Source organism: Sus scrofa, chromosome 5, assembly GCF_000003025.6.
Source record: "Sus scrofa isolate TJ Tabasco breed Duroc chromosome 5, Sscrofa11.1, whole genome shotgun sequence".
NCBI classification, from domain to species: Eukaryota; Metazoa; Chordata; class Mammalia; order Artiodactyla; family Suidae; genus Sus; species Sus scrofa.
In genome coordinates, this window is record NC_010447.5 from 43191093 (window position 1) to 43199602 (window position 8510).

The following is an 8510-nucleotide window of genomic DNA, read 5'->3' on the forward strand; positions in this document are numbered from 1 at the left end:
GTAGTTATGACCTATGCCACCACTGTGGCTGTGGCAACACTGGCTCCTTTAAACCACTGTGCTGAGCTGGGAATCAAACCTGTGTCATGGGGAGTTCCCTTAGTGTCTCAGGAGTTGACAAACCTGACTAGGATCCATGAGGATGTGAGTTCGATCCCTGGCATCGCTCAGCAGGTTAAGGATCCTGCATTGCCATGAACTGTGGTGTAGGTTGCAGTCTCAGCTCAGATCCCAAGTCGCTGTGGCTGTGGCATAGGCCAGCAGCTGTAGCTCCGATTCAAGCCTAGCCTGGGAACTTCCATATGACACAGGTGCGGCCCTAAAATAGCAAAAAATAAAAAATACACAAAAAACCTTCGTCCTAGTGCTACAAAGTCACCACTGATCCCATTGCATCACAGTGGGAATTGCCACAGTACTGTTTATAACAGTGAAAATTATTAATAAGTCCAAAAATAACAAATGCTAGAGATGGTGTGGAGAAAAGGGAACCCTCCTACACTGTTGGTGGGAATGTAAATTGCTGCAACCACTAGGGAAAACAGTATGGAGTTAGCTTAGAAAATTAAATATAGCACTACCACATGACCCAGCAATCCCACTCTTTGGCATATATCCAGACAAAACTTTCCTTGAAAAAGACACATGCACCCATATGTTCATTGCAGCTCTATTCACAATAGCCAAGATATGGAAACAACCTAAATGTGCAGTGATTATGAATGGATTAAGAAGATGTGGTATATATACACAATATAATACTACTCAGTCATAAAAAAGAACAAAATAATGCCATCTGCAGCAACATGGATGGGACTAGAGAGTCTCATACTAAGTGAAGTAAATCACAAAGAGAAAGACAAGTACCATAAGATATCACTCATATCTGGAACAAATGAACCTTTCCACAGAAAATAAACTTATGAAATTGGAGAACAGTCTTTGGTTGCCAAGGGGGAGGAGGAGGGAATTTGGGGTAAACAGATGCAAACTATTACCTTTGGAATGGATAAGCAATGAGATCCTGCTGTATAGCTCTGGGAACTATGTCTAGTCACTTGTGATGGAGCATGTATGTGAGAAAAAGAATGTATATATGTATGTGCGACTGGATTATCTTGCTGAACAGTAGAAGATTGACAGAACACTGTAAAATGGCTAAAATGGAAAAAATGAAAATCTCTTAAATGATACATTAAACAAACATTGTAAGTCAACTCTACTCCAATAAAATTAAATTAAAAAAAAAGAAAAAAATAGTAAAAATTGAATGACCACAAAAAAGGAAAGGGATAAGTAAATCAAGGTATATTCTTCACATTAAGTTTTATACATCAGTCAAAATTAATAATCTATTGTCACACTTAACAGTAAACATAACTCTTAGCAATGTGCTGTATTTTATTAATTATCATTTTTGTCATTTAAACACCTGTAAAATTGTGATATATCTTACAACTGATGGCAGGTCATTGTTTAAATAGAAGATACTATTTTTTCTTATTTTATTGCATAAAATAATGTTGTATCTTACATTTTATGGTGCCTTATATTTAATGACATATGGTAATATTGTGTGACAAAAATGAAGTGTCATAAGATTACACATAATATTATATCCTTTGTGTAAAGTTAAAACAACTAAAACTAAGCATTTTTTATTTATGAACACATATATGTGATAATACTTTATGTGTTCAAGAGAATAATAATAAAATGTCAGGGTGGTGATTCCTTCTGGTGGGGGATGTTAAATGGCTGGGTAGGAAAGGCAGATGAAAATTACTCTGAGTTCTCATGTTGCTTTCATGGGCATTTATGTTATTATTTAACATAACGGTGTATTTTAATAATCAATAATTATCATGTACGATAAAATTGTCATAGATCAAAAGTACACAGATAATATATAAATGAGGACATACATGGACTAAGAATGAAAATATGTCATGAATCAAGAATTCTAATTTTATACACATGTGGTTGAAACTTTATATTAAAAGTAAAACTTGGTTTATTCATGCTGTCATTAGTATAAGTGTTGAAACTATCTCTGGCATTGAATGCTGCTTTTGAGTAACCTGATATCTGCTATCATCCTGATTTCTTTTTTCTTTTTCATAAATGGTGTAATCTTTTGCTTGGATTTCCAAATGATTTCTGCTTCTTTAAAGACAATGGCTTTACTGAGATGTGCTTAAGTTTTGTTGGAGCTAGATCAAATTTCCTTGATATATAATGTGCCACTTCCATAGATAGGCTTAGATCATGCACTTGAGAAATATGTTCTATATTTTCTTTTCTTTCGTTCATTCTTTTTTTTTTATTTTTAGGGCTGCACTTGCGGAATTTTCTTTCTTTCTTTCTTTCTTATTTCTTTATTTATTTATTTCCTTCTTTCTCCCTTCCTCCCTCCCTCCCTTCCTTTCTTTCTTTCTCTCTCTCTCTTTCTCTCTCTTTCTTTCTTTCCTTCCTTCCTTCTTTCCTTCCTTTATTCCTCCCTCCCTCCCTCCTTCCTTCCTTCCTTTTCCTTTCTTTCATTCATTCCCTTTTCTTTCTGTCTGTCTGTCTTTTTAGGCCTGCACCTGCGGCATATGGAAGTTCCCAGACTAGGGGTCAAATCAGAGCTGCAGCTGCTGGCCTACACCACAGTCACAGCAATGCAGAGTCTCAGCAGCGTCTGCAAACTACAAGGCAGTTCATGACAATGCTGGATTCTTAACCCACTGAGTGAGGCCAGGAGTCAAACCTGATGTCCTCATGGATACTAGTCAGGTGTGTTACTGCGGAGCCACTAAGGGAATTCCCAATGTTTTCAAATGTGTTCTGTTCTACTGTTTTGACTTTCTTCTTTTGGACTCCATGCACATGTAGGATACACTTTCCTTCTTTCCTTGTCTTCTGTATCAATGTGTTCTCTAATCCCTTTGATTTCTTTCTCTATTTTGGTTTAATTTTTGTTTGCTTCCCCATTTCTTTCCTGCCTGTCTCTATGCTTTCCATAATATCTATTTTCCCTTGTGCTTTTATCATTTATTTGTTATTTAGGCTATACTCACAGCATATGGAAGTTCCTGGGCCAGGGACTGAATCTGAGCCTCAGCTGCCACCTATGCCACAGCTGCCACAACACTGGATCCTCAACCCACTGTGCCATAGTGGGAACGCTGCTATTGTGCTTTTAATAATGTATGGTTTATGCTTGATTTTGGTTTTCTTTCCTGAGTCCTGCCAGTTCCTCTTTCTCTTCTTTCTGTTATCATGCAAACAATATCTGTTGTCTCTTTCTTCCTGTTTATTTCTGCTTTGCTTCTTCCTTCATAATTGTGATTTGATTTGTACACAATTTTTATCTAATCTGTGACAACTCTTTCTGGTGGATTTTCTTTTTATAGGAAAGTTTTGTTATGCTTTTCCCATATTTTCTTTCTTTTCCTTCCTTCCTTCCTGCCTTCCTTCATTTCTTTCTTTCTTTTACTTTTTATGGCCACATCTGCAGCATATGGAAGTTTCTGGGCTTGGGGTCCAATCAGAGCTGCAGATGCTGGCCTACGCCATAGCCAGAGCAATGCCAGCTCTGAGCGGTATCTGCTACCTATGCCACAGCTTGCAGCAACACCAGATCCTTAACCTACTGAGTGAGGCCAGGGATCAAACCTGCATCCTCATAGACACTATGTCAGGTTTTTAACCCATTGAGGCACAATGAGAACTCCACATTTTACTCTACAGATTTTTTTTTTGGCTTTTTTTTAGGGTCTCACCTGAGGCATACAGAAGTTCCCAGACTAGGGGTCGAAGCTGTAGCCACCATCCTACACCACAACCACAGCAATGCAGGATCTGAGCCATGTCTGTGACCTATAGTACAGCTCGTGGCAATGCCGGATTCCCAACCCACTGAGTGAGGTCAGAGATCAAACCTGTGTCCTCATGGATACTAGTCAGATTTTTTTCTGCTGAACCATCATGGGAACTCCTATATAGAATTTTAAAAAATGGATACTATATAATTTATTTGTGTATTTATATTTGAATGCATTGTATTTTCCTGAACCAGCTATGGGCAGGTGATTAGGGAAGTGTGGATAAGTAGTGGGAAGGGTTACCTCCTCTGTTAGTATAATGAAGACTGTCTTCTCCAGATATCTCATGCCTTTTTTTGATCCTCCTTCATCACCTTATTTTGTGTTTAATAGATATTCTGGTGACTCATTTAGAATGATCTTCACTTAATTCCAATGGTATATATACATTTTGCTTCAACATAGCTCCCCTTTCTCCTTCTACCCTTGTGTTATTAATTGTATATAATTAACTATTGTCATAATGATTACATCTTTATATGTTAGAAGTCATCAATATAACTGCATCATTATTATTTTATGCATTATTATTTATTTATCTTTTAAATACATTAAGAGAGACAAAATAAATTAAAAAACTCATTTACTCCCATTCCGTGGGTTGTCTTTTCATTTTGTTTATGGTTTCCTTTGCTGTGCAAAAGCTTTTAAGTTTAATTAGGTCCCATTTGTTTATATTTGTTTTTATTTTCATTACCCTAGGAGGTAGATCTGAAAGGATATTTCTACAATTTATGTCAAATGCCTATGTTTTCCTCTAAGATTTTATAATATCTGGCCTTACATTTAGGTCTTTAATACATTTTTAGTTTATTTATTTATTTATTTATTTATTTATTTATTTATTTATTTTTGTCTTTTTGCCATTTCTTGGGCCGCTCCCACGGCATATGGAGGTTCCCAGGCTAGGGGTCAAATCGGGGCTGTAGCCACTGGCCTACGCCAGAGCCACAGCAATGCGGGATTCGAGCCACGTCTGCAACCTATACCACAGCTCACGGCAATGCCAGATCGTTAACCCACTGAGCAAGGCCAGGGATCGAACCTGCAACCTCATGGTTCTTAGTCGGATTCGTTAACCACTGCGCCACGACGGGAACTCCTAGTTTATTTTTTTGTACAATGTTAGAGAGTGTCCTAACTTCATTCTTTTACATGTAGCTGTCCATTGTTCCCAGCACGACTTATTGAAGAGACTGTCTTTTCTCCATTGTATATTCTTGTATCCTTTGTCATAGATTAGTTGACCATGATGTAATATCACTTATATGTAGAATCTAACTCAAAAATGATATAAATGAACTTATTTACACGATAGAAACAGATTCACAGATTTCTAAATCAAATTTATGGTTACCAAAGGGGAAATGTAGAAGGGAAGGATAAATTAGTTTGGGATTAACATATACACACTGCTATGTATAACGCAGATAACCAAGAAGGACCTACTGTATAACTACTCAATATTCTGTACTAACCCATATGGGAAAAGAATCTGAAAAATGTGTATAGGTATATGTAGCATTGATTTGATTTGCTGTACCCCTGAAAGTAACACAACATTGTAAATCAACTGTACTCCAATAAAACTTCAAAAATATATTTATATTGTCTTATGTGTTTACCTACATGTGGTAGACAGAATAATGGCTCCCCAAGGATGTCCTAATCTTCAAAACTTGTGACTATATTAGGTTACATGAAAAAGTGGAATTAAGATTCCAGACAGAATCAAGATTGCTTACTTTAAGACTTTAAATCAGGGGAGGTTATCCTGGATTAGCCAGGTGGACACAATGTAATCACAATATCTTTACAAGTGGAAGAGGGGGAGTTCCTGTTGAGGCTCAGTAGGTTAAGATCATGACATAATGTCCCTGAGGATGTAGGTTTGATCCCTGGCCTCACTCAGTGGATTAAGGATCTGGCATTGTTGCCGGCTGTGGTGTAGTTTGCAGATGTGGCTCAGATCTGGTGTTGTTGTAGCTGTGGCATAGGCTTACAGCTATAGCTCCAATTTGATCCCCAGTCCAGGAACTTCCATGGGCTGCATGTACAGCTGTAAGAAGAGAAAAAAAATAGTGGAAGAGGGGAGCACAAGAGATCAGAGTGATATGATATGAGAAAGACTCAACTCACCATTTCTGACTTTGAAGATGTAGGAAAGAGGAACGCAGGTAGATTCTAGAGGTTGAGAGGGAGAATTCAGTGGATTTTCCTTTAGAGCTACCAGAAGTGAATGCAGATCTGCCAGCACCTTGATTTGAGCCCTGTGAGATCTGTTTGGACTTCTAAACTTCACTAAGTAGTATATATTTGCATTGTTTTAGGTGACTAAGTTTTTGGTAATTTGTACAGTAACCACAGGAAACTAACCCTCTATGTGATTACTTTTACCATAGTATTTATTTCTTTATGTGAATTCAAGGTCTAGTGTCATTTTTTTCAGCCAGGGAGACTTCTTTTAGAATTTATTGAGGGGAAGATCTGCTAGCAACAATTTATCTCAATTTTCAAAAAATCCATGTATGTCTTGGAAGCAACCCTAGTGTCTGTCTATCAACAGATGAATGGATAAAGAAGATGTGATACTACTACTCAGTAATAAAAAAGAATAAAATAATGCCATTTGCAGTAACATGGACGGACTTAGAGATTATCATACTAAGTGAAGTAAGTCAGACAAAGACCAATATAATATGATATCACTTATATGTGGAGTCTAAAAAAAATGATGCAAACGAACCTATTTACAAAACAGAAATAGACCCACAGATGTTGAAAACAAATTTATTGTTACCATAGGGGAAATGGGGGGGGAGTGATGGGAGTTTGGGATTAACAGATACATGCTACTACATATAAAATAGATAAAAAACAAGGACCTACTGTACAGCACAGGGAACTATATTCAATATCTTATAATAACCTATAATGGAAAAGAATCTGAAAAAGAATATATGTTATATACATATTACATAACTGAATCACTTTGCCATACACCTGAAACTAAACTATTGTAAATTAACTATACTTCAATTTATACTTTCATTTTTGGACAGTTTTGCTGGATATAAAAATTTTAGCTTTTTTTTCTTTTTCTTTTTTGTCTTTTTAGGACTGCACCTGCAGGATATGGAAGTTCCCAGGGTAGGGATCAAATAGGAGCTACAGCTGCTGGCCTATGCCACAGCCACAGAAACACAGGACTCAAGCCATGTCAACCTACACCACAGCTCACAGTAAAGCAGGATCCTTAACCCACTGAGCAAGGCCAGAGATTGAACCCACATTCTCATGAATGCTAGTTGGGTTTGTTACTGCTGAGCCATGATGGGGACTCTTTTAATTGACTTTTTTTCATTTAGCACCTTGAATATATTATCCCACTCCCTTCCAGCCTCCATTGTTTCTAATGAAGTCAGCTGTTAATTTTACTGAGGATTCTTTGTGGGGAATTGCTTTTCTCTTGCTTTATGGTAAAAAAAAATTTTTTTTTGTCCTTTAGCAGTTTCAATATGATGTGTCTAGGTATGGATCTGTTTGAATTTATCCTACTTAGGGTTAGTTGAGCTTCTTGGATGCGTAGATTAATGTTTTCATCAAATGTTGGAAGTTTTCAGTCATTATTATTTCAAATCTTTTATTCTTCACTCCTCACACCTTTTCCCTTTAAATATGGCACCTTGGTGTGTACCCCTCTGAATTTCACCAGGTTCAGTATGGTGTCTTCAGCACTTTATTTTTTGCTTCACCTAATGCTGTACCTACCAGAGAAGGTGTTCCCCTCATTTTGGCTGCTGCTTTTGATATTTGCTACTTTAGATACCCCTGGGCACTTTTCACCTTTCTCACTCTCTCTTCCCCAGCACTTGAAAACTATTCAAACTCATCCCTGTCAACAGCAGGTTTCTGCCTTCTACCCAGACTCCTAAAGAGTTCCTCAGAACTCAGCCCAATTGAGTTAAAACTCTTCCATTTTAATTTAGACTCAGTAGATTTTCTATGTTTCCTAGTTTCATGAAAATTGAGTTTGTGGCTTAAAAAAAAACACTGTGTTTTTTTTTTCCTGTGGTTTTTCAAGAGGTGTCATAGGAAGAATCATAATTTAATGACCATGATATTTACACCAAAATCCTACAAGTATGTTAAAAAACTTTGAGCATATTTTCAAAATGTATTTACAGTGTTTGGAAGAAAGACAAGGAAAAACAAAACTGGCCCAGAGTTTCAGTCAGATGTGTCTGTTGTTTTGTTTACTGCCATGCACAACATTCAGGGGGTGAAGAAGTTGGGGAGCAGAGTGATGTTACAGAAGGTTGGTTGGTTAAACTGAATTTTGAACAGAGTTGGGAAAAACCCTTAACAGGGCCTACATCAGATATGAAAGTATTATAATTTCTTTGTGATTTTCTTCAGTTAATCACGGAGAAAGAAGACATCGATTTGAAGTGAGAGGAAGGGAAAGGAATTTTGCAAAAGGATTAGAAGAGGCAAATGGAGATACTTTGGGCCAATGAGTGGACAGAAAAAAAGTGATTTCTTTCTCTGATTGGACAAGTAATCATATAAAAGTAGACAGATGGGTTTTTAATTTAAAATATAGTTTCAGGAGTTTGCATCATGGTTCAGCAGAAAACAAAT